This window comes from Bos taurus, chromosome 16, assembly GCF_002263795.3.
Source record: "Bos taurus isolate L1 Dominette 01449 registration number 42190680 breed Hereford chromosome 16, ARS-UCD2.0, whole genome shotgun sequence".
Lineage (NCBI taxonomy): Eukaryota > Metazoa > Chordata > Mammalia > Artiodactyla > Bovidae > Bos > Bos taurus.
In genome coordinates this window covers 14,440,405-14,464,411 of record NC_037343.1, presented here as the reverse complement: position 1 = coordinate 14,464,411, position 24,007 = coordinate 14,440,405, and the positions used below count along the sequence as shown (strand labels likewise).

Here is a 24,007-nt window from a genome sequence, read left to right as displayed (position 1 = left end):
ACACTCCTGTTTATTTCACTGATGATTAAACAGGCAAGTTAATGATTTTTGCAGATTAAAGAACTTCTAGGTGATACACTAAGCTCCATATGTAAGTTTATATGTGGCACTTATTCATCTCCTTATGTGTTGTTGACCATTCAACTTTCATTTTTCATACTATTGAATAGAGTGCTTACTTCCTTTAATCATAAGAAACCACTTTTATTCTCCATCTCCTTGAGCTATTTACTGTGAATCTTATGCATTTAGTTTTGAGCTCAAATATTAGCATATTTATAAATTTAATGGGCCTTCTTTATAGAATTAACAGAAATACCCTTGAATTCTAAATCCTAATAATGTAGCTGTGTGGCAATGAAACAGAACATGCCTCCTAGACTATTGAAGACCAGAAAATAAAAGTTATTTTTGGTGAAGTTTGTAAGCCAAGGAGACAATGAATTAATTGTGCATGCTGATTTTCATAATGCCACACTTCAGTTTCCCTTGGATTTAATTTTAATTAGCTGACGAATTAATTAATGTTCAGTAAACGCCAAACATAAGATCAGAGATATATGGATAGTTTAAACATTTATAAAGCAGAAGTTCTAAATGGTGAAGATTTATGGACATTCAGGTCAAGTCTCAAACAATAAAAATGTTCTAATTAGGAAAGAAAATAATTTACGTCACATAAAGAAACAATGAACCTTGTGAAAGAAGACTGTAATATAAGGTAGCAAAATTTTACCAAACATCATGTATAGTCCACCTTTGTTGGAAATCTGTTCACAAAAATTCCTGGAAGAATCGTTAAATCAAAATAAAAACTGCTTGATTTACATTTAGTTAATAGTCAATTATCATTCAATTTTCCTAACAACTGTGTATACTATACAGTTCCTTCAAATAATAAACTAAGTCTTCAACAGGAATTATTAAAGCCCTTATCCATGTCAAATTAAGAAAACTATATGGGTTTTGAAATTGTTTGGCCCTCTCCCTCTTTCTTCCTGTCCCTCTCTCTGTCTCTTACTCTCTATCACCTTCTTTCTTTTCGCAACCTCATATGGGATTTTCTTGTGTGTTCTTAACTAATGATTTCTTTTACCTCTTACTTTTTATACTGGGCTTGCTGTTCCCATGAACTGTGTTTTTTTTTTTTTTTTTCTTTCAACCACTCTGTTTCTAAACTCCAGCTACTAGTCAGACCTATGTACAGTGACATTTGTGAAGCTGCATTTTCCTTCAGTGTATTCTGCTAGAGTATTCATTTATCAACTTATGTTTTTGAGAACCAACCACGTGTCCAAGATCTACAAACACATAGACTCTTAAGAAGCTTACAACAGAGTGTTAAAGACAGAAAAGTGGTGCCGTCAATTATTAGCTGAAATAATAATCATATGAAGTAATATATACCAGAAGAAAATGAAAGTTGTGTTTGCTTATTCTCTAAGAAAAGCTTCTGTGTGGAAGCGCTTTGCTTAGAAAGGTGCCTGTCATTCTGCTTGGAGTTGGATCTTGGCATGACAGCTCTGGGTCTCTCTCAGCAGCTCTGCTGAGTTTTTCAAAAGGTTTATTTCTTAATTCTTCCATTTTAAGACAAAAATTGACTCTTCATTTTAATACAACCAGGAAAAATTTTAATTGCTCAAATTCATGAACCTATAATACATCATGTATTAGTTGTATCAGTTTGATCAGTAAATTTACTATATGCAATATCCATTAAGGAATTTGTTGTAGGGATTAAACTTTGCAGAATCGTGTAACCTTGTTGCTTCTGCATATAGTATTGTGAACACGGTCATTAGGGCCAGCACTTGGGAGCAGAAGGTTGGCAAGAAATGAGGGAGAGTAAGCCCAAACTGGAACCCACAAGAATAAAATGAAACTCACAAATTAAAACTGAACCCCACTCCATCTCTCGTAAACAACACCATTGGTAATGTCAGTAACCTGTAGGATGCAGCCTTTTAGTTCAGACGTGTATTTGCATCCGGTCCCGCATTTGGAAAAGGTGGAGGATCAGATGAAAGTGGAAAGAATGAAGGAACTGATTGCTGGAAGATACCAGCCATGTGAGCCAGCTGTTTAGTAAAAATATACATGAGATTCAAAGTGTACATTGACTACAAGCACCTTCACAGTGGGGAAATGCTAACTCACTTCTGTTTAACAAATGAAATGTGAATTTCTTAGGCCAACACTAACCTGGAACCAAAAGAAAATGAAATTCTGGGAAATATATATAGATCCAGTTTAGTTAAGGTGACATATTAGAAAAACACTACACTATTCTTTATAAACACACAAAAGCATAGCAGTCCAAAAGATTTATACTTTGCAATCTAAAGCTCATTTTTGAATAAGATAGATAATCTATTTTATCTCATTTTAAAACTCAAAAACAAAAAGTCTGTCTGGTGAGCCAATTAAAATTGTAAAGAACTTGCAATCATGAATAGAAATCCAACTGAGTGTGTAGCTAGTTAGTGATTAAGAATAAACTGGAAAGAATGATATTGACTTTCCCTACAGAAAACAATGATTAAACCTCAATATGACAAGACTGTTATTCATTCATCCATCCATATTCCTCAGCTTCATTATTCCTCAACATCTATTCATATGATAAATATTTATTTATTTCCTATAAACTAGTAGTATCCAAATCTGCAAGGCTACAAAAATATAAAGATTTGCCTGCCATTTAAAAACTGATATTTAAGTGAAGAAGCAAGGCATTTTAATATATCACAAAGCAATGTGAGGAAAACTATAACAGGAAGTGTACCCTAAGTATAGTATTATTATCTGAGAAGGAACAGATATAATGCATTCAGTACAGATAAACAACCATATGCAGTACTGGTGTATGTTTCTGTATTTCAACTCACATGAAAAATAGGATGCAAGCATTGTAGAGAAATAATTCAGTGCAATATTTTATTTGGCTCCTTTGGTTGGGTATTATGGTTGGTTGATTTTTTTTTTTTCTGTTGTTTGCAATTTTTGCTAGGTTGAATATGCAAATAAATATAAAGCTGAAGTAATAACACAGGAGTTTCAGTTTTAATCATGGGTTTTACACAATGACAGTATGGTTAATTTTCTATCTACCAGACATTTCTTATTCTTACTTACAATTTTGTTTTGACAGCAATATGCACTTGGAGGTAAGAAATCATGGCTTTAAATTGGTTTTAAAAGATTCTGTTTTCCTTTACCAGTTGGGCGTTTGAACTAACTCTGGCCAATAATATGCCTGGGAAATTTGGCTCAAGCATTTTCAAGAAAGACTTTAGTCTCGTTTTGGAAGAATAAATAGGATTCTTTTCTTTCCTTTGATCTTCTGAACTCTTTTGTTCTGGTCACTGTAGCCTGAGGATGTGAGCCTTTGGCCCCTGCATGGTTTCCCTATGCCCTCGCAGACAGTGAGAAGGCTAAGGAGTCACAAGGCAGTCCAGTCAAAGCCAGGGTACTGATAAGCTGTCTCACCCAACACTAAAATGCCTAACTCCAGCTCTCTTTAAATGGTAAAGAGTCTTCCTGCAATGTGGGACACCAGGGTTTGATCCCTGGGTAGGAAAGATCCCCTGGAGAAGGAAATGGCAACCCCCTCCAGTATTCTCGCCTGAGAAATCCCATGGATGGGGGAGCCCAGCAGGCTACAGTCCATGGGATTGCAAAGAGTCAGACACGACTGAGTGACTTCACTTTCAGGTCTCTTCTTAAGTGGATTTTCTTTCCTTTCTTTTTGGCCTGTGCAGCTTGTGGGATCTTACTTGCCTGACTATGAATCAAACCCACACCCTCTGCATGGGAAGCATGGAGTTCTTAATCACTGGACTGCCAGGGGAGTCCATTATGTGGATTTTTTTTTTTTTCCATTTTAACGGTTTTTAATGAAAGCTGTAGACAAGATGACTTTATTCTTGCATCTTCTCAACTGTTTCTTCCTTATATTTGCCCTTTTCCTTTCCTACTTGGCGAGATTTGGCTTTACGTTCCAGGATCTTTTTGTGGTCTTTGTCCAGTTTTAGTCTGGTGATAACCACCTTGCTGGGGTGAGCGCCCACATGGACAGTTGTGCCATTAGCCTTCTCCTGCTGCACTCGTTCAATGCAGATGACGTATTTCTTCCTGTAAACCTGGACTACTTTGCCAATTTGCTGCCCTTTGTAGTGCCCTCGTACAAACTGAACTTCATCATCCTTTCAGATGGGCATGGATCGAACGTTGTACTTCTGTCTTAGCTCTTTAGAAAGAGGAGAAGACATAATTTTCCTGAGAATGTGGGAAGGCGCATTGAAATGCCTTTTTCGATTCTTGCTTCGGTCAGAAGTCACAAAGGGATTACGTGGATTTTTATGAGCAGTTTTAAGGTGGTAGGTATTATGGTACTTGAAACTGAGACATTCCTAAGATGATGAGCCTTCCATGAGCTAAGAAATATTTGCCTAAATTTAGATATGCTCAAGGTTTTAATTCAACAGAGACATGCTAGTACAATTAAAAGGTAATTCAGAAGAAATTATGGCTCATATGACTTATTATTTGAAAGTGTTTATATTCCTAGGCCTTTATTCAACAAACATTTATGAAGAGATTTCATATACAATGTACTAGAAACTAAAAAGTATGAAAACATGAAAAACGATGCTGACAATGAGCACCACATTTGTGTAATGAGAAAAGTTATTTGGGGCACAAATGCAGAAAACTGGGTATAAGGTGGCAAGTGTCGTTGAGAGAGACACTGAATAAATTTCCAAGGAGTTTAAAAGAACAAGCCTTGTTTTCTTACAGCATCAATGCAAATATTATGAAGAGACTGACATATTTTTCTTTGAAAGTTGGGTGAAATTTGTATAGAAAGATATGATGCAGGAGGATATTCATTTGAAAGGAGAATAATTAACAAAATATGTTAAGGCAGAAGAGGTATATGAAGTTCTGAAGCATAAATAAAAGGCAGCAGTGGTACATGAAATGGATTTTATGTGCAGGTGAGGATGGCAGAATTAGGAAAGCTTTCTATCTCATGTCACATTTCTTTCCTACAGGGATTTGAAATTCAAAGAAATGTTTTGAATGAGATCATCACTATGACCAAAGCCTGCCTCTCTGGAGAAAGATCTGGTTCTAGTGTGTGGAATTGATGGGAAAAGAGAAAAATCTGACCCTAAAAGAATTAACACTAGGTAACTTTTAGAATAGACACTGTGAGTGCTAAATTATAGGAGTATCTGTGTGCTAGTCGCACTAGTATTGATAGAAAATTGTAATTTAGTGGGAAACAGATAATATTGTCTCATCCATCTTTAACCTTATGAGTAGGAAACCCTATTCTTAAGTCTGTTACTTATATATCACTACTTTTTTAAGGTCAGTTCAGTTTAGTTCACTCGCTCTGTCGTGTCCGACTCTTTGCGACCTCATGGACTGCAGCATGCCAGGCTTTCCCTATCCATCACCAACTCCTGGAGCTTATTCAGACTCATGGCCATCATGTTGGTGAGGCCATTCATCCATCTCATCCTCTGTCGTCCCCTTTTCCTGCTTTCAATCTTCCCCAGCATCAGGGTCTTTTCCAAGGAGTCAGCTCTTCACATCAGGTGACCAAAATATTGAAGTTCCAGCTTCAACATCAGTCCTTCCAATGAACACCAAGGAGTGGTCTCTTTTAGGACTAACTCTCTGGGTCTCCTTGCAGTCCAAGGGACTTTTAAGAGTCTTCTTCAACACCACAGTTCAAAAGCATCAATTCTTCAGCGCTCAGCTTTCTGTACAGTCCAATTCTCACATCCATACGTGGCTACTGGAAAATAGCTTTGACCACACAGACCTTTGCTGACAAGTAATGTCTCTGCTTCTTAATATACTGTCTAGGTTGGTCATAACTTTTCTTCCAAGAAGCAAGCATCTTTTAATTTCATGGCTGCAGTCACATCTACAGTGATTTTGGAGCCCCAAAATAACGTCTCTCACTGTTTCCATTGTTTCCCCATCTATTTGCCATGAAGTGATGGGACCAGATGCCATGATCTTAGTTTTCTGAATGTTGAGTTTTAAGCCAACTTTTTCACTCTCCTCTTTCACTTTCATCAAGAGGCTCTTTAGTTCTTCTTCACTTTCTGCCATAAGGGTAGTGTCATCTGTGTATCTGAGGTTACTGATATTTCTCCTGGCAATCTTGATTCCAGCTTGTGCTTCATCCAGCCCTGCATTTCTCATGATGTACTCTTTATATAAGCTAACTAAGCAGGGTGACAATATATAGACTTGACGTACTCCATTCCTGATTTGCAACAAGTCTGTTGTTCCATGTCCAGTCAGATTACAAAATTTCATCACATAACACATGAATAACAAGAACATTAATTTCCAAAATAATTTAAGCAGGAATAAGTACCACAAGTACTTTCCAAAATTGTCATCTTTTTCTGGAGGTTTGAGTATATCTATTCTTGTATGCATGGAGAGTATTGTGTGAGAAGAATTTAATAAGCTTTTTGAATTGAATATTCCCTTGGAAAATTTAATTTTTCTAATGTATGGACGCTGAAATTAATGCTCTTATATTTTCTTTATAAATTTCATGATATTACATCAGAATTTCCTCTTTTGCAAAAATATATCATTTCAGGAAAGTTTATAAGTTTTAACTCTTTAAGTATATAAGTATTAACAGTTTTTGGAAAACTAAATACTAACCATTCATTAAGACATTATTGTACTATTTTACTTCTTCAGCTTTGGAAGTGATATTAGATAGAGAGCTTCAGGAACACTGATAAGATCACATTTTGTTCTGGTTAGCTAACGGTATGTTAAAAGATATAGGACTTTTCTACACATATCCATGGGACTTCCCTTGTGGCTCAGACGGTAAAGCGTCTGCCTACAATGTGAGAGACCCGGGTTCGATCCCTGGGTCGGGAAGTTCCCCTGGAGAAGGAAATGTCAACCCACTCCAGTATTCTTGCCTGGAAAATCCCATGGACGGAGGAGCCCCGTTGGCTTCAGTTGATGGGGTCGCAAAGAGTCAGACACGAGGATCACAATAAATTGTGGAAAATTCTGAAAGAGATGGGAATACCAGACCACCTGATCTGCCTCTTGAGAAATTTGTATGCAGGTCAGGAAGCAACAGTTAGAACTGGACATGGAACAACAGACTGGTTCCAAATAGGAAAAGGAGTTCATCAAGGCTGTTTATTGTCACCCTGTTTATTTAACTTATATGCAGAGAACATCATGAGAAATGCTGGACTGGAAGAAACACAAGCTGGAATCAAGATTTCCAGGAGAAATATCAATAACCTCAGATATTCAGACGATACCGCCCTTATGGCAGAAAGTGAAGAGGAACTCAAAAGCCTCTTGATGAAGGTGAAAGTGGAGAGTGAAAAAGTTGGCTTAAAGCTCAACATTCAGAAAACAAAGATCATGGCATCTGGTCCCACCACTTCATGGGAAATAGATGGGGAAACAGTGGAAACAGTGTCACACTTTATTTTTCTGGGCTCCAAAATCACTGCAGATGGTGACTGCAGCCATGAAATTAAAAGACGCTTACTCCTTGGAAGGAAAGTTATTTCCAACCTAGATAGCATATTGAAAAGCAGAGACATTACTTTGCCAACAAAGTTTCGTCTAGTCAAGGCTATGGTTTTTCCTGTGGTCATGTATGGATGTGAGAGTTGGACTGTGAAGAAGGCTGAGCGCCAAAGAATTGATGCTTTTGAACTGTGGTGTTAGAGAAGACTCTTGAGAGTCCCTTGGACTACAAGGAGATCCAACCAGTCCATTCTGAAGGAGATCAGCCCTGGGATTTCTTTGGAAGGAATGATGCTAAAGCTGAAACTCCAGTACTTTGGCCACCTCATGTGAAGAGTTGACTCATTGGAAAAGACCCTGATGCTGGGAGGGATTGGCGGCAGGAGGAGAAGGGGACGACAGAGGATGAGATGGCTGGATGGTATCACTGACTCAATGGACATGAGTCTGAGTGAACTCTGGGAGTTGATGATGGACAGGGAGGCCTGGCATGCTGTGATTAGTGGGGTTGCAAAGAGTCGGACACGACTGAGCAACTGATCTGATCTGATCTGATACATATCTATGTGGCAATTATAAGAATCCTTAGATGAAATGATTGCCTATACTTCCCAAGGTATTCAACAGATGACAAAACACACCAATACAGTTGGATTTTGAAATAAAGTCCCAAAGAAAAATAAAATTTTTAAAAATTCTGGAGATGTACATCATAGTGACTATAGGTAATTACATTGTATTATATATTTGAAAACTATTAAAGAGAGTAGATCTTAAAAGTTCTTATCACAAGAAAAAAATTGCAACTATATGTGGTGGTGAATGTAATCTGGACATTGCCATGATCATTTTGCAATACACACAAATACTGAATTATTATGTTGTACACCTACAATTAATATAATGGTATATATTAATTATATCTTAGTAAAACAGAGAAGAATAAATAAGCAAATTGACCAAGGGGTAAGATGTATTTTCATTAAATTTTTTAAATTTTAGTTTCAGGGAGAAATAATTGAAGAAGATAATCAGCAAGTTCTGTTGTAGTTCTAGTGTGTCAAGGGGTTTTCAATTATTTTAAGATTTTTTAGATTCTTTTTTTCCCTTTTGTTACAAGAATAAGAAGACATATTTTATTGGGTAATAGAAGATGTAAATATAACTGCATAGACAAAAATATTATGAGAAAACAAATGAGAAAAAAACTTATCTGTAATAATGATAAATAACTTTATAATATACATTGTATTTGGGATTGGCACACGAGAATAGGTCAGATTTATGCAGACAGATGGAAGAAAACCATCTTCAACATAGAAAATGCTCAGAGGAAATACACAAAACCTAGAAAATTTGTTTTGAGAGTAGAACTCAATAAATGTTTTAGTTGACCTTGGCATTTTCATAAATTTAGATGTCATAAGATATATGATATTTGTTCATGATTTAGTGAAAAGGCAGTGCTTTTACTTTATTGCTTTTATTTTAAAAAGTAGATAGAAGGTTAAAGAAAAGTTCATTTGAGAGGGAGATATTGAAACTTCAAAAATATGAGTGAGAGAGATAGAGAATTCACTTAAGAAAAGAAATTAATAGTCCCAGTGAACAGATACAACAGAAGAAAGGGTCACAGTAGTTGCCACTGATTTCCTTATTCATACTTCTTGGCATTCAACAAGCATATCTGCCAAACTTTGCATTAGTTTTCAGGGCACATGGGTGTGCACAAAAGACATAACTTACTTCCATGAAGCATTGGTAGAAAAAGATGTAAAACCATAAAAGATACCTAGATATATGATTACTTATTTTAATAGGAGCTATAATGTAGATAGTACTGTGAGAGAATAATGGTTTAGGCAAAACTGGAGGGCAGTCATTGCTGGAGGAGAACAGTCAAGGCGAAGGAATTTCTAGGTAATGAAATCTGTGAGCACAAACTTGAATTGGGGAGGTCTTCAGTGCTAGAGGAATTATAAGAAGAGGAGAGCTCCTGGAAGCATTCTGACCTAGGGGAAGCATGGCACATGATGAAATCAGGGAGGAAGGCAGAAGAATGATTCATCACTTCCAGCATCACAGATGTGATTTTAAGTACAACTGAAAGACATTATAATGCTTAAGATAATCAATTAAAAATTTTTTTTAATGATTCATAAATCTGGGTGCAGGACATATGAGAAAAAAGAGGAGGGGCGAAATTCTCTCATCTGGGAAGAAATGATAATAGAGACTAATATAGAGGCAGTAGAATTTGTAAAAGTTGAGAGATTTGAGATATTATTTGGAATAGAAACAAGAAGACATTTTAGAGTCTTTTACAAGTGTATTTGAGTCTGTGTGACATTAAAAGTTTAATTTTTAAAAGGTGCATTTTCTAATGGTCAAAATGAATTTGGAAGATAATAGAAATTAATAATATTAACACCTATGTGACACATATTTCCCAGTTAGATTCTAGCTGCTAACAGAGAAGGCAATGGATATATAAACTAAAAATCACATTTTAGACAAATATAATTCCAAAAACTTTAGCTGATATATTATTATAAAAGGCTTCCCAGGTGGCACCAGTCGTAAAAGAATCCTCCTGCCAGTGCAGCAAATACAAGAGATGCAGGTTCCACCCCTGGGTAGGGAAGATCCCCTAACATAGAAGATGGCAACCCATTCCAGTATTTTTTCCTTGAAAATTCCATGGACAGAGGAGACTGGTGGGCTAGAGTCCATGAGATCACAAAGAACTGGATATGACTGAGCAAGCATGCACTCACACACACACATGCACAGACACACAAGCACATCATTCAAAAATATATTCCTGACCAATGTTTTCTTAAACCAAATGGTAGAAAATGTTTCCAATAAGGTACTCGATTATATCATTCCAGTTAAGAATAACACACTGTGAGCTCTGAATTTGTTTATTATTCACTTGAAAATAGTATTACAATATGAAAAAAATGGACTGGGATATTTGTCCCCTCCCTATTTCTTTAAATCAATAAACTTCATTGAGCACAAATTATCAAAAACTGCTGGAAATCCTGTCGGTATAAGTCCTTTGTTTAAAATAATTAAAAAGAAAAAGGAACAAGTTAAGATGGTTATTATTGAAAATGAAAAAGGAGAATTAAGAGTTGTTAAAATGACCTCTAATATTAAGAATCTGGAGAAGGCAATGGCACCCCACTCCAGTACTCTTGCCTGGAAAACCCCATGGACGGAGGAGCCTGGTGGGCTGCAGTCCATGGGGTTGCTAGGGGTCGGACATGACTGAGCGACTTCACTCTCACTTTCCACTTTCATGCATTGGAGAAGGAAATGGCAACCCACTCCAGTGTTCTTGCCTGGAGAATCCCAGGGATGGGGGAGCCTGGTGGGCTGCCGTCTATGGGGTCACACAGAGTTGGACACGACTGAAGTGACTTAGCAGCAGCAGCAGCAGCAATATTAAGAATCAAGTACTGCTACATGCAAATATGATTGTTTCACCTGATCATTTTAGGTTGTTCAACACAGCAAATTAGAATGTAGATTGTAAGAACTGCCATTCTTACTGCATTTTATTTTACTGCATGCTGTTTACTGATTTTTGCATACTGGCTACAGATAAGTTTCTAAATAGTGACCTCTCAAAGTAATCAGAATGTTAGAAGAAAAGGCAATTACTGTGTGTCAGTTAAGTGTTATAATAAATTGAATATTCTTTTGTTGAATTTTATAATAAACATTAGTAATATTCATTTCTTTAGTAGGCAGAAAGCCCAAAATTTAAATAAACATTGAAACAGCATGCTTGTATTTTGTTGAGAGTTTATAGGACAAGAGCTAAAGTTTAATCTTGAAGAGAATTTTCCTAAGATTCCTGGCTGTGAAACAATAGAAGACATTTTGGAACAGAGATAAAATAGTTAATACAGTTTACTTAGAATATGGGCAAATCAACAATGATGATTAATTTAATACTCATGTGATAACAAACATAATGTTAATCAATTTTATTATCAATATATTTAGGACAATAAATTTTATTAGTGATTACTAAATTTTCATGGGAATAAGAAACTGCCATGCATTTCAATTTCTAGCCATTAACACAAGTCAGTTAACACAAAGCTGAAAAGTTTTTACCAAAGTTCAATTATATATTTTTAATCTTAACATAGGCTTCTCAGGTGGTTCCAGTGGTAAAGAATCTGCCTGCCAGTGCAGGAGATACAAGAGACATGTATTCAACCCCTGAGCCTGAAAGATTCCCTGGAGGAGGAAATGGTAACCCACTACCGTATTCTTGCCTGAGAAATGCCATGGACAGATGAGCCTGGCACGCTACAGTCCATGGGGTCGCAGAGAGTAAGACACAACTGAGTATATACAGAGACACAATGTTAACATTCCTCTTTATTGGGTATTTTTACATGACATTATATTCCATTTTTTTTTAATCATAACATTGCTTAATAACACTATGGAAACTCAAGTATTTCATGCATTGTTAAAGCAATTTTATGTTAGAAACTATATTGCAAGCAATTCCTATTAACAAAAAATTCCTATTAAGTTGTCCCTTGTAAATTCAAAACGTTATTTGAAAAATTTAAATATTACTAAGTATTAACTATTAAGATATGGTATAATTAAGTCATTTATTTACATATTTCATAAATCATTATCATATAACACTTTTCCAGCAATGAGTGTCTATCAGTGGGTAAAGAGCTAAACTAACTGCCCTCAAGAACTTTATTATCTAATTTTCTATACAGCAAGTGCAGACACATTTTTTATGGGATCAGATTATGATAATGCTATAAATGAAACAAACAAGGAAAAGATAGTAGTGATGAGAGATATTTACAACTATCAACTGCAAATTTGAAAGACTGCATAAAAAAAAGTGAAATTTTATATATCTGAAAAATTGAATATAAAGATATGTTTCTATAATTTTTTCTATAAAAATGGCTGTAAGGCAAAGGATATTAGATACTCTTGCCATGAAAAGAAAAGTAAAAGTGTTAGTTGTTCAGTCGTGTTCAATTCTGCAACACCATGGACTGAAGCCTACCAAGGCTCCTCTGTTAATGGGATTCTCCAGGCAAGAATACTGGAGTGGATAGCCATTCCCTTTTCCAGGGGAATCTTCCAGATCCAGGGACTGAACCTGGCTCTCCTGCATTGCAGACAGATTCTTTACTGTCTAAGCCACCAGGGAAGCCCATATTCCCACTCAATGTGTATACATACACACACAAGCACACACTCACTATTGCCATGGATCTTGTTGTATTACCTTGCAAGTGAATGTATCCCTTCTTAAGCCTGAAATATACTTGTCTGGAAGTTTATCACTGAAAAAAATTTGCCTAATAATATCACTCTAAGTACGTTTTAAATGATATAGTATTAAATATAGACATCGTATTTTTATCCTAGAATCAACAGTATATAGTAGAATTAATAGCTTTCCATTACTTTCTGACAAAGCTACTCTTGAACAATTGTCCAGAAATCTGAGCCCTTGGAAACCCCTTTAATATCTCTATAATTCCAACCCCTATTTCTCAAGTAGTTAGGCTTTTCAACTTAGGCTCTTTTATTCATTCTTTCAGTTACTAACATAACTTTCCTCATAGATCACTTCATGGCAGATAGATGAGGAAAAAATAGAAATAGTAGAGGATTTAAATTTCTTGGGCTCCAAAATCACTGAAGACAGTGACTACAGTCATGAAATTAAAAGGCATTTCAGTTCAGTTCAGTTACTCAGTTGTGTCCTACTCTGCAGCACACCAGTCTTCCATGTCCTTCAAAAACCCCCAAACCTTGCTCAAACTCATGTCCATTGAGTTGGTGATGCAGTCCAACCATCTCATCCTCTGTCGTACCCTTCTCCCACCTTCAATCTTTTCCAGCATCAGGGTCTTTTCCAATGAGTCAGTTCTTCCCAAGTTGGCTAAAGTATTGGAGTTTCAGCTTCAGCATCAGTCCTGTCAATGAATATTCAGGACTGATTTCCTTTAGGATGGACTGGTTTGATCTCCTTGCAGTCCAAGGGACTCTCAAGAGTCTTGTCCAACACCACAGTTCAAAAACATCAATTCTTCAGCACCCAGTTTTCTTTATAGTCCAACTCTCACATCCATACAGGACTACTGGAAAAAACATAGCTTTGACTAGACAGATCTCTGTGGGCAAAGTAAAGTCTCTGCTTTTAATACTTTGTCTCGGTTTGTCATAGCTTTTCTTCCAAGGAGCAAGTGTCTTTTAGTTTCACTGATGCAGTCATCATCTGCAGTGATTTTGGAGCACAAGAGAATAATCTTTCACTGTTTTCATTGTTTCCCCTAATATTTGCCATGAAGTGATGGGACCAGATGCTAAGATCTTAATTTTCTGAATGTTGAGTTTTAAGCCAACTTTTCATCTCCTCGTTCACTCTCATCAAGAAGCTCTTTAATTCTTCTTTGCTTTCTACCATAAAGGTGGTGTCATCTGCATATCTAAGGTTATTGATATTTCTCCCAGCAATCTTGATTCCAGCTTGTGCTTCACCCAGCCCAAAGTTTCTCATGATGTACTCTGCATATAACTTAAATAAGCAGGGTGACAATATACAGCCTTGATGTATTCCTTTTCCAATTTTGAACCAGTCTGTTTTCCGATTTCCAATTCTAACTGCTGCTTTTTGACCTGCCTACAGATTTCTCAGGAGGCAGATAAGGTGATCTTGTATACTCATCTCTTTAAGAATTTTCCACAATTTATTGTGATCCCCACAGTCAAAGGCTTTGGCGAGGTCAATAAAACAGAAGTAAATTTTTTTTTTTTTTTTCTGGAACTCTCTTGCTTTCTCAATGATCCAACAGATGTTGGCAAGTTGATCTCTGTTTCCTCTGCCTTTTAAAATCCAGCTTGAACATCTGCAAGTTCTTGGTTCACATACTGTTGAAGCCTCCTTGGAGAAATTTGAACATTACTTTACCAGAGTGTTCTGCTGCTGCTGCTGCTGCTTCAGCCATGTCTGACTCTGTGGGATCCTATAGATGGCAGCCCACCAGGCTCCCTGACCCTGGGATGAGTGCAATTGTGCAGTAGTTTGAACATTCTTTGGCATTGCCTTGCTGAGTTTTCCAAATTTGCTGGCATATTGAGTGCAACACTTTCATAGCATCCTCTTTTAGGGTTTGAAATAGCTCAACTGGAATTCCATCACCTCCATTACCTTTGTTTGTAGTGATGCTTCCTAAGGCCCACTTGACTTCACATTCAAGGATGTCTGACTCTAGGCAAGTGATCACACCATCTTGGTTATCTGGGTCATGAAGATCTTTTTTGTATAGCTTTTCTGTGTGTTCTTGCCACCTCTTCTTAATATCTTCTGCTTCTGTTAGGTCTGTACAATTTCTGTCCTTTATTGTGCCCATTTTTGCATGAAATGTTCCCTTGGTATCTTGAATTTTCTTGAAGAGATCTCTAGTCTTTCCCATTCTATTGTTTTCCTCTATTTCTTTGCATTGATTTCCGAGGAATGCTTTCTTATCTCTCCTTGCTATTCTTTGGAACTCTGCATTCAAATGAGTATATATTTTCTTTTCTCCTTTGCCTTTCACTTCTCTTTTCTCAGCTATTTGTAAGGCCTCTTCAGACAACCATTTTCCCTTTTTGCACGTATTTTTCTTGGTGGTGTTCTTTATCACTGCCTCCTGTACAATTTCACGAGCCTCCATCCATAGTTCTTCAGGCACTCTGTCTATCAGATCTAATCCCTTGAATCTATTTGGCATTTCCCCTGTATATTCACAAGGAATTTGATCTAGGTCATGCCTGAATGATTGAGTTGTTTCCCTACTTTCTTCAATTAAAGTCTGCATTTGGCAATAAAAAAGAATTGATGTTTTCAAACTGTGGTACTGAAAAAGTCTCGAGAGTCTTTTGGACTACAGGAAGATCAAACCAGTCACTCCTAAAGGGAATTAGTCCTGAATATTCACTGGAAGGACTGATGCTGAAGCTGAAGCTCTAATACTTAGGCCATCTGATCCTAAGAGCTGACTCATGAGGAAAGACCCTATGCTGGAAAGACTGAGGGCAGGAGGAGAAGGAGAACAAAGATGAGATGGTTGGATGGCATCACTGACTCAATGGACATGAGTTTGATTAATCTGGGTGATTATGAAGGACAGGGAAGCATGATGTGCTGCAGCCCATGGGGTCACAAAGGGTCAAATAAGACTTAGAGACTTAACAACAACAACCTCATTGATAATGGGTCTTCTCCAACTTATAAACTTCCTTCTTTGAAAGAGCCAGTATCCCATATTCTAAGTACTTGAATATAGCAAATAATATGGACTGAATTAAAAGTGTGTATCATGACTACAATAGAAGAATCTATCACATAATGTACATCTCAGACTGGAAAATTTTCCACCTAGTAAGTTCAAGTAGTGAAGTGAAGAGAATTCACTCAGTCGTGTCTGACTCTTTGGTAACCCATGGACTGGAGCCCTACCAGGCTCCTCCATCCAAGGGATTTTCCAGGCAACTACTCCAGGTGATATCTGGACCCAGGAATAGAACCCACATCTCTTGTGTTTCCAGCATTGGCAGCAGATTCTTTACCAATGCACCACTTGGAATGCCCTTTTCAGTGTATGGGAAGATGCAAGTGTCTAGGCTCATTGAAATCATTCCTGAGATATGCATCTCAGCTATGTTGGGCCAGAATCCTGAGTTTTCACATTCTAAATTTTCCTCAGGGCTCATTGTAGGGAGTGGCTGCAGTCTGGAGATAGATAGGCATTTACTATCAGTATTTAATACTGGAGATATCAGATATTCTTTCCTTCTTGAGTTACCTCAGGGCTGACCAGCTCACCATCCATGGTGGCTGCAATTGCTGCTGACTGTAACATCCTTGTATATGGATCCAGCAGGAAAAGATTCCATTTCTCAGTTGCCTCGTTATAAAATTATCCCCAAAAACTTAGAATTTGAATACAGCATATCAGTCTACAAGGTAAAGTAAATGAGTAGTACTAGGTTAAATTGCCAACATTAACTGGATCATAGAAAAAGCAAGGGAATTCCAGAAAAAACACCTACTTCTGCTTCATAGCCTTTGACTGTGTGGATCACAAAATACTGTGGAAAATTCTTAAAGATATAGGAATACCAGACAACCTTACCTGTTTCCTGAGTCACCTGTATGCAGATCAAGAAGCAACAGTTAGAATCGGACATGGAACAATGGACTGGTTCCAAATTGGGAAAGGAGTATGTCCAGGCTGTACATTGTCACTCTGCTCATTTAACTTATATGCAGAGCACATCAGGAGAAATGCCAGGCTGAATGATGCTCAAGCTGGAATCAAAATTGCCAGGAGAAATATCAATAACCTCAGATATGCAGATGACACCACCCTAATTGCACAAAGTGAAGAAGAACTAAAGAGCCTCTTGATGAAAGTGAAAGAGAAGAGTGAAAAAGTTGGCTTAAAACATTCAAAAAACTAAGATCTGATGACATGATCCTTTACATAGAAAACCCTAAAGACTCCACCAGAAAATTACTAGAACTAATCAATGATTATAGTAAAGTTGCAGGATATAAAATCAACATACAGAAATCCCTTGCATTCCTATACACTAATAATGAGAAAACAGAAAGAGAAATTAAGGAAACAATTCCATTCACCATTGCAACGGAAAGAATAAAATACTTAGGAATATATCTACCTAAAGAAACTAAAGACCTATATATAGAAAACTATAAAACACTGGTGAAAGAAATCAAAGAGGACACTAATAGATGGAGAAATATACCATGTTCATGGATTGGAAGAATCAATATAGTGAAAATGAGTATACTACCCAAAGCAATTTATAGATTCAATGCAATCCCTATCAAGCTACCAACGGTATTCTTCACAGAGCTAGAACAAATAATTTCACATTTTGTATGGAAATACAAAAAACCTCGAATAGCCAAAGCTATCTTGAGAAAGAAGAATGGAACTGGAGGAATCAACCTACCTGACTTCAGGCTCTACTACAAAGCCACAGTTATCAAGACAGTATGGTACTGGCACAAAGACAGAAATATAGATGAATGGAACAAAATAGAAAGCCCAGAAATAAATCCACGCACATATGGACAACTTATCTTTGACAAAGGAGGCAAGAATATATAATGGATTAAAGACAATCTCTTTAACAAGTGGTGCTGGGAAAACTGGTCAACCACTTGTAAAAGAATGAAACTAAAACACTTTCTAACACCATATACAAAAATAAACTCAAAATGGATTAAAGATCTCAACGTAAGACCAGAAACTATAAAACTCCTAGAGGAGAACATAGGCAAAACACTCTCCGACATACATCACAGGAGGATCCTCTATGACCCACCTCCCAGAATATTGGAAATAAAAGCAAAAATAAACAAATGGGACTTAATTAAACTTAAAAGCTTCTACACAACAAAGGAAACTGTTAGCAAGGTGAAAAGGCAGCCTTCAGAATGGGAGAAAATAATAGCAAATGAAGCAACTGACAAACAACTAATCTCAAAAATATATAAGCAACTCCTACAGCTCAACTCCAGAAAAATAAATGACCCAATCAAAAAATGGACCAAAGAACTAAATAGACATTTCTCCAACGAAGACATACAGATGGCTAACAAACACATGAAAAGGTGCTCAACATCACTCATTATCAGAGAAATGCAAATCAAAACCACTATGAGATACCATTTCACCCCAGTCAGAATAGCTGTGATCCAAAAGTCTACAAGCAATAAATGCTGGAGAGGGTATGGAGAAAAGGGAACCCTCTTACATTGTTGGTGGGAATGCAAACTAGTACAGCCACTATGGAGAACAGTGTGGAGATTCCTTAAAAAACTGGAAATAGAACTGCCTTATGATCCAGCAATCCCACTGCTGGGCATACACACCGAGGAAACCAAAAGGGAAAGAGACACGTGTACTCCAATGTTCATCGCAGCACTGTTTATAATAGCCAGGACATGGAAGCAACCTAGATGTCCATCAGCAGATGAATGGATAAGAAAGCAGTGGTACATATACACAATGGAGTATTACTCAGCCATTAAAAAGAATACATTTGAATCAGTTCTAATGAGGTGGATGAAACTGGAGCCTATTATACAGAGTGAAGTAAGCCAGAAGGAAAAACACCAATACAGTATACTAACGCATATATATGGAATTTAGAAAGATGGTAACAATAACCCTGTGTATGAGACAGCAAAAGAGACACTGATGTATAGATCAGTCTTATGGACTCTGTGGGAGAGGGAGAGGGTGGGAAGATTTGGGAGAATGGCATTGAAACATGTATAATATCATGTATGAAACAAGTCACCAGTCCAGGTTCAATGCATGATACTGGATGCTTGGGGCTGGTGCACTGGGATGACCCAGAGGGATGGTATGGGGAGGGAGGAGGGAGGAGGGTTCAGGATGGGGAACACATGTATACCTGTGGCGGATTCATTTTGATATTTGGCAAAACTAATACAATATTGTAAAGTTTAAAAATAAAATAAAATTAAAAAAAAAAAAAAAAAGATCTGGCATCTGGTCCCATCACTTCACGGCAAATAGATGGGAAAACAATGGCAACTGTGATAAACTTTATTTTCTTGAGCTCCAAAATCAGTGTGGACAGTGACTGCAGACATGAAATTAGAAGATATTTCTATTTGGAAGAAAAGCTATGTCAAACCTGGAGAGTATATTAAAATGTAGAGACATCACTTTGCTGTCAAAGATCCATTTTGTCAAAGCTATGGTTTTTCCAGTAGCCATGTATGGATGTAAGAGTTGGACCAGAAATAAGACTGAGTACCAAATAATTAATGCTTTTGAACTGTGGTTCTGGAGAAGACTCTTCAGAGTCCCTTTGGCAGCAAGGAGATGGAACTAGTTGGAGATCAATGCAAGAGATGCAAGAGACACAGCTTTGATCCCTGGGTTGGGAAGGTCCCCTGGAGGAGAGCATGGCAACCCACTCCAGTATTCTTGCTTGGAAAATCCCATAGATGGAGGAGACTGGCGGACTACAGTCCATGGGGTTGGAGAGTCGGACACAACTGAAGCGACTTAGCACATATGTCCATATTATGTGTGATCTTTAGTCGACCTAAAACAAAAGTTCCCTATGAACATACAGAAAAACAAAATGAATGGGGTGAAGAAAGTACCGTACAGAGTTGAGTTACTTAATGATTCATGGGCTTCCCTGATGGCTCAAACAGTAAAGAATCTGCCTGCAATACAGAAGATCTGGGTTTAATCCCTGGATAGCGAAGATCCCTGGAGAAGGAAATGGGAACCCACTACAGTATTCTTGCCTGGGAATCCCATGGACAGAGGACCCTGGCAGGCTACAGTCCATGGGGTCACAAAGAGTCAGAAACAACTGAGTGACTATCACTTACTCACTCATACCATGTAATAATCTCATTAGCATTTTCTACAGATACTGGATTTGACAAATTAGCTATTCACAGAATAGAGAAAACTTGGTAACATTTGATAAAATGAAAAATATAGTAGCTGTAGGGCCCGGTATTCCATGAAAAATTAAAAAAAGGAACCTACATTTCATCACTAAAAGATAAACATTGCAAACATAAAGCTTGATACGAAAATATTTTGGAATATTTACCTCATATCTGCCCCTTTCTTAATCAATGCTGCTGCTGCTAAGTCGCTTCAGTCGTGTCCAACTCCATGAGACCCCATAGATGGCAGCCCACCAGGCTCCCCCATCCCTGGGATTCTCCAGGCAAGAACACTGGAGTGGGTTGCCATTTCTTTCTCCAATGCATGAAAGTGAAAAGTGAAAGTGAAGTTGCTCAGTTGTGTCCGACTCTTCACGACCCCATGGACTGCAGCCTACTAGTCTCCTCCATCCATGGGGTTTTCCAGGCAAGAGTACTGGAGTGGGGTGCTATCGCCTTCTCCTTTATTTATCCATGGTAGCCAATTAAAGAGTTTATTTTTAGTATAGAAATTACAAAGAATATTACAATATTATTAATTGAGTAATACTAATGTAATGACATTTCCCAAGACTGTGTATATTGCTTTTGGTTGCTTATTGCTCAGGGGCAAATAAAATAACTCAATAAATTCATGCCAATACTGAGATTTTCTTTCTAAATACCATTCTTCATTGTGATCTTTTCTTTAAATCTACCTAAATGAGAATGAGTTCATTTAGATTCTATAATATTTTAAATATCTCCATGAAACTTTTAAAGAATACTGCATACTGTGTAAGAATACTTAAAATAAATCTCTGATTAACCAGATAGCATAAGAAATAATTGGAATATATTTAAGATGCAGTTCTTTAAAGGTAAGAAGTATGTCCTGGACTTCCCTGGCATTCCAGTGGTAAAGACCATGTTGCCAATGCAATGGGTGCAGGTTTGATCCTTGGTTAGGCAACTAAGATCCCATGTAATGTGCAGCATAGCAAAAAAAAGTCCCAGTCAAGATATCAGACAACAGAGGAAATAGAGACAGTGATTTATATTATTGTAAAGGAATAGATGATCTTCTAATTAAATACAAATATGCATTATTTATTATCTTGAAAGCTAATTTGATAAAGATCCCTAAAATAACTTGACATTTCCCCATATACAAGAGCTTTTGTAAACACTGATCCCTTATGAATGTTGTGAAAATGTTTAGTGGAGTATCATACCAAGTAACAGAGAAACATGTTAAAGCATCATTTTTCTCTCATATTTTGAAAGACAAGCTTTTTCCTTTTCTATTTTCCTTGATTTTTATTTTGCTAGGATATTCTAGATAAAAATTTTGGACAATCAAAGAATAATTCCTAGAATAATTTTTAGTTATACATCTGAAACACCCATTTACCATGCCATATTGTATTATCACCAACAATTACTGCTTTTAATGAAAAACTCCTTCATTGTGACAAGCAGCAGGCCCTCCACATTATTTCTACATATGCAAATATGTTCTTGAAATACATACAATAGCAGCATCCATTTCTTTGTTTAGTGGTGGTTGATGAAACTTTAAACTGAGGCATATATTTATCTTCCTTTGACATTCATGATCAATAGTATGCATTAGAAAACAGTGAATTTGTGTTGTTATAGAAATATTTGATCGTAGGATGAGTAGTTAAGATCCAGAAATAGTTGAAGGTCTTTAAACTCTTTTGATTTGTGTCACATGTATCAGGAAGAAATAATTTCTTCTTCCTCTCAAATGTGATTTCAGTATCAAATATTATAAATAAATATCCCTTCTAGCTATTTGGGGGAGAGTTCATTTTCATGAACATGTTAGTCATTGTTGTTACACATTTTCAACACAGATTCTCCTGCATCCTCTCTTGTTGCTATAATTAGATATCTGTATACCCTTGTCTTTTGATCTTTTATTGTCTTTGCTAGCTAACATTTAACAAAATGACCATGTTATTTTTAGGAAACTTAAAACAGCTATTCTCATGTCAAAGCTTAATTTGATATTGCTGTTTATATTATAAAAATTAACTTCTCCAATAATACTTATAATTTCAGAAAATATACTGTGTGGTGCATGAAGTGACAGAGAAGGCAATGGCACCCCACTCCAATACTCTTGCCTGGAAAATCCCATGGATGGAGGAGACTGGTAGGCTGCAGTCCATGGGGTCGCTAGAGTCGGACACAACTGAGCGACTTCCCTTTCACTTTTCACTTTCATGCATTGGAGAAGGAAATGGCAACCCACTCCAGTGTTCTTGCCTGGAGAATCCCAGGGACGGGGCAGCGTGGTGGGCTGCCATCTATGGGGTTGCACAGAGTCAGACATGACTGAAGAGACTTAGCAGCAGCAGCAGCATGAAGTGAAGTTAAACTCTAGATATTTGACTGCAATATTAATAAGCAGGGGTTGGATTATCTTCTTACTTGCAAAACTGAGTATTTTCATTGCTTTCTGATTTCTAGGAAATTTGTGACTCTTTGATTGAAATTCAGGCTTCCCTTGTGGCTCAGCTGGTAAAGAATCCGCCTGCAATGTGGGAGACCTGGGTTTGATCCCTGGGTTGGGAAGATCCCCTGGAGAAGGGAAAGGCTACCCACTCCAGTGTTCTGGCATGGAGAATTCTATGGACTGTATAGTTCATGGGGTTGCAAAGAGTTGGATACGACTGAGTGATTTTCACTTTCACTTTCTTTCACTTCATACATACACATACATATATACATATATTACACACACACACACACACACACACACACACACACACACACACACACACAGACATGGGCTTCCCTGGTGGCTCAGATTGTAAAGAATCTGCCTGCCATGAGGGAGGCCCAGGTCCCACCTCTGGGTCAAGAAGATCCCCTGGAGAAGGGAATGGCAATCCACTCCAGGATTCTCACATGGACATTCCATGGACAGAGGAGTCTGGCGGTCTACCATTCATGGGGTCACAAAGAGTCAGACACGACTGAGTGACTAACACTTTCACTTTCATACACAGACACACATATATATGTGTGTATATATATGTGTGTGTGTGTATATATATATATATATATATATATATATATATATATATATATATGCATGCTAAGTTGCTCTAGTCCTGTCTGACTCTTCATGACCTCATGGACTATAGCCCACCATTCTTCTCTGTCCATGGGATTCTCCAGGCAAGGATACTGCAGTAGGTTGCCATGCCCTCCTTCAGGGGATCTTCCCAACCCAGGGATGGAACCCACATCTCTTATGTCTCCTGAATTTGCACGTGGGTTTTTCACCACTAGTGCCACCTGAGAAGCCCATATATATGTATATATGACTCTATTAACTTAATCTGATATTTGGTAACAAAAACTGCAATATGGAATTTTAGGATTAATTAACATATACCACTGAAGAGAGAAAAAATTACAAGATTGGGTTTCAGTTACTAGTACTGTCAATTTTCGAACTTATTAAAAAGTAAATTATATTTATGGTAACTATAATAGTTACATAACATTCTACTTTTTAAAGGAAATGGAATTAGATTTCTGAAAGTGTATCTCGAGGTCATTGTGTCTAAGAATATAAACAAAGGTGATAGAATTTATACCTGCTCTGCTCTTTTGGACAATGTAGTTTCTGTTGGGAATGAGTGGAAGGTCCTAAAATGTTAAATAATGTTTTTAAATAAAAGTCAATCAAGAAAGATATATTTATGAGATCTGGAGTCAAATGCCCAATTGCAAATCTTGGCTCAGCCAATTACTGCTATAATGCTGGGAAATTTATTTAGTATCTTTGAAAAAGTTTCCTCAACTGAAAGATGAAGAATAAAAACATTTAACTTGAAGGATTACTATGAGGATTTATGAAATCATATAAAGAATCTAGGGTTTAAC

At 37.1% G+C, this 24,007-nt stretch overlaps 1 pseudogene; it reads right to left on the bottom strand.

The window, feature by feature from the left end:
* Positions 1-3,874: 3,874 nt before the first annotated feature.
* The window catches only part of LOC789551 (large ribosomal subunit protein uL24-like), a 50,338-nt pseudogene continuing 30,205 nt past the window's right edge, over positions 3,875-24,007 (bottom strand).